General features: G+C 47.8%; 1 long non-coding RNA gene across 1 annotated transcript in view; it reads right to left on the bottom strand.

The window, feature by feature from the left end:
* Positions 1 to 2,192: 2,192 nt before the first annotated feature.
* The window catches only part of LOC132464797 (uncharacterized), a 3,354-nt gene continuing 1,668 nt past the window's right edge, over positions 2,193 to 3,878 (bottom strand). The window contains exon 2 of the long non-coding RNA XR_009527349.1: positions 2,193 to 3,878. This exon is cut by the window's right edge and continues 1,583 nt beyond it. This is a non-coding gene — a long non-coding RNA (uncharacterized LOC132464797).

The raw sequence follows: 3,878 nt of genomic DNA, 5'->3' as shown, positions 1-3,878 counted from the left end.
GGGTTTGACCAACATGAGGGTTTGACCAACATGAGGGATTGACCAACATGAAGGATTGGCTAACATGAGGGTTTGACCAACATTTGTCATGTTTGGCTAACATGAGGGTCGCACCAAGGGACAGACCACTAACCACAGGAGGAGAGGAGGGTCCCGCCAAGGGACAGACCACTAAACACAGCAGGCTTGTTGGGGTTAGTGAGTCCTCCCCCACCCCCCAAGCCTGCATGCCCCATCCTACTTTACTCCCAGTACTCCCAGCCTGTACTCCCAGTACTCCCAGCCGGAACTCTCAGCCTGTACTCCCAGTCTGTACTCCCAGTACTCCCAGTCTGTAGTCCCAGGACTGGCAGTTGGTACTCCCAGTAAAGACTGTACTGGGACACACGCACAGTACTGGAAGTCAGTACCGCCAGTACTCCCAGTCTATACTCCAAGCCTGTAGTCCCAGTGCTAAAGGTACTCCCAGTCTGTACTCCTAGCCTGTACTCCCAGTACTCCCCGTAATCCAAGTCTATACTCCCAGCCTGTACTCGCAGTACTCACAGTAATCCCAGCCTGTACAATCAGTACTCCGAGTACTCAGAATACTCCCAGCCTGTACTCCAAGTACAATCAGTACTCCCAGCCTGTATTCCCAGCTTGTACTCCCAGTACCCCCAGTACTCCCAGCCTGTACTCCCAGTACCCCCAGTACTCCCAGCCTGTACTCCCAGTACCCCCAGTACTCCCAGCCTGTATTCCCAGCCTGTAATCCCAGTACCCCCAGTACTTCAAGCCTGTACTCCCAGTACCCCCAGTACTTCAAGCCTGTACTCCCAGTACTCCCAGCCTGTACTCCCAGTACTCCCAGCCTGTACTCCCAGTACTCCCAGCCTGTACTTCCAGTACTCTCAGTACTCCCAACCTGTACTACCAGTTCTCCCAGTACTGCAGGTACTCCCAGCCTGTACTCCCAGCCTGGTCCAGAACTACAGGCAGTCGATCCCACCATCTCAGATGAGAAGTGAGAAGTTTGTCCGTTGAGTCACAGTCAAAGTGATTGATCACTTCGTCAAAAGAAAAAAAGAAGGTGTAGCTTAATGCTAAAAGATCTACCCAAACATAGACTTGGTGTTCGACAGGAGTATCTCTCTAACTGTTTTGTTTATTTGAATTGTCCGTTTTTTGGAAATAGTTGATATTTATTATAATGTGGATGCAAATGAACAATAGTTGAATGACTTGAGTGAGGTTGTTTTTATTATTTGCATAATAATGCCTTAAACATATTGAGATGTTCATGTAGGTTGAACGAAGCTGTATTGTTCCAGCAGCTCAGTAAGGTGCTTGCTCCAGGCGGCAATAGGATGAGAAGGTCATGGAGCTTATTGTGGAGCAGAGATTCATTACGTTGGAGAGACTTCATACACACAACAGGCATGCACATCCACTAGTGTGGTGGGAGAGCTGGTAGCAGTGGGAGTACTGGGAGCAGTGGGAGTACTGGGAGTACTGAGAGTAGTGGAAGTACTGGGAGTAGTGGGACTATAAGGGGATTACTGAGAGTACTTGGAGTAGGGGGAGTATTGGGAGTACTGGGAGTGGAGCAGGGGGAGTAGAGGGAGTACTGGGAGTAGTGGGAGAAGTGGGATACGGGGAGTATTGGGAGTAGTGGGAGTAGGGGGAGTAGTGGGGGTACTGGGAGTAGTGGGACTATAGGGGGGTTAGTGAGAGTACTGGGAGTAGTGTGAGTTACCAGTATCTGCCTTCATCCCCTGATCTCTCTCTCACTGCCTTCCCTAAATCGCTTCAGTCACCATGGTGGTCATTTCCCTTGCAGTAATATTGAAGAGAGGGTAGAACTCCATGTCCCTAGAGTACTATAGAAGAGCGGGTCGGATTCAGTAGAGTTCAAAGGGCTGTCCCTAGAGTACTATAGAAGAGCGGGTCGGATTCAGTAGAGTTCAAAGGGCTGTCCCTAGAGTACTATAGAAGAGAGGGTCGGATTCAGTAGAGTCCTAACAGGAGCCTACAGGTCTGTGGCAGACACACTTTGACAATGCTTGGCTGCTCTTGGTTTCTTTTATTAGTTCTTAAAAAGTTTACCTTTTTGGGCCTCTTTCACTTCCCCTACTTCTATTGTCACTTTAGCCATAAAATATTAAACCTGACCTTAGCTTGAACATGTAGGGTGTGTGTGTGCATGTGCATGTGTGTGTGCGTACGCATGTGAGTGTGTGTTTGTGTGTGTGTGTGTGTGTGTGTGTGTGTGTGTGTGTGTGTGTGTGTGTGTGTGTGTGTGTGTGTGTGTGTGTGTGTGTGTGTGTGTGTGTGTGTGTGTGTGTGCATGTGAGTGCATGTGTGTGTGTGTGTGTGTGTGTGTGTGTGTGTGTGTGTGTGTGTGTGTGTGTGTGTGTGTGTGTGTGTGCGCGTTTTTGTGGCAAGGCTGGGGGGGGGGCGGAGGGGTAGCCTTTGAGAGGGCTCTATGGTGGAGGTCGCTGAGGGAGGAATGGGAGGGAGACGGGATCTCAGACTAGCTGAGTCAGGCTATAGAATAATACATATTATTAATACCTTTCATCTGTACATAAACTGTCTGTCTGACTGTCTGTCTGTCCTCCAGCAGCCCTGCTCTCCCACTGCTCCTGGTGTCACCACTGGAAATATCCCAGCATCCTCTCTGAACCCCCTCCTCTTCAGGGCTGGACTTTACATTATTCTAATTGACCAAGAAATGACAGCAAAGATTGTGTGTGTGTGTATGTGTGTGTGTGTGTGTGTGTGTGTGTGTGTGTGTGTGTGTGTGTGTGTGTGTGTGTGTGTGTGTGTGTGTGTGTGTGTGTGTGTATACAGTTTGTGTGTGTGTGTTTGTGTGTGTGTGTGTATACAGTTTGTGTGTACATGAGCAGGTTCCAATCGCTATTGGTTCACAGTAGTAAACACACAGACACACGCACACATAAACACACACACACACACACACACACACACACACACACACACACACACACACACACACACACACACACACACACACACACACACACACACACACACACACACACACACATAAACACAGCGATAAACAATGCAGCGCAGTGCATATGAACCCTGAAAGATATACACACAACCTTGATCTGCAAATCCTATAGAGAAAGACAAACATAGAGCCAAGCCCTCGCTAATAAGCCTATAGCGCTATCCTTGGTCAAACCAAAGCCATAATTACAGTGTCACCTGGACCGGACTTATGGAGACAGCAGCCTGTAGTGTACACACAGACATGCACGCACACGCACACGCACGCACAAGCACACACACACACACACATGCACACGCTCACACACACACACACAAACACACACATACACACAAACACCGTCACAAACTGGATGCATATGTTACCGCATGAATACTAGATGATCCACAGTCAACAATCTCGTCCTGGCCCTTTAAGCCTTACTCTGAGTGTATTCGCATTAGCAGAGTTTGGAGAGTGTCCGTTTTGCATTAAGCAGATGTGATTATCAACAGTAAAACAGGCTTGAGAACCATCAAAGCATACAATCTAAGTTGGAGCTAAAAAGAGTAAAAGAGTAGAATTACGTCATGAAAATATTTGTTAACAATTGCTGCAGCTTTAAGCATCACAACACAATCTTAGTCCCATCTTTTGCCCCTTTTTCTTATAGCAGTGGTGCGTTATTGTAACATCTGCAATAGTTTCATTTCAACTCAATTCATCAAAAGTGCTTAAAAGTTGGGTTGTGCAACAAACTTTGAGATGCTTATCAGCATTGCCATTGAGGATCTCAGAATAAGGATGATTGTTCTTGTCTTCTCCTTCCCTTCTCCTCCCACTGGAGGCACAATGAGGGGAGCGTGTTCAGCCCAGG

Source organism: Gadus macrocephalus, chromosome 9 (genome assembly GCF_031168955.1).
Source record: "Gadus macrocephalus chromosome 9, ASM3116895v1".
Taxonomy (NCBI): Eukaryota; Metazoa; Chordata; class Actinopteri; order Gadiformes; family Gadidae; genus Gadus; species Gadus macrocephalus.
The sequence above is the reverse complement of the archived record's forward strand: the minus strand, read 5'-3'. Positions and strand labels throughout refer to the sequence as shown.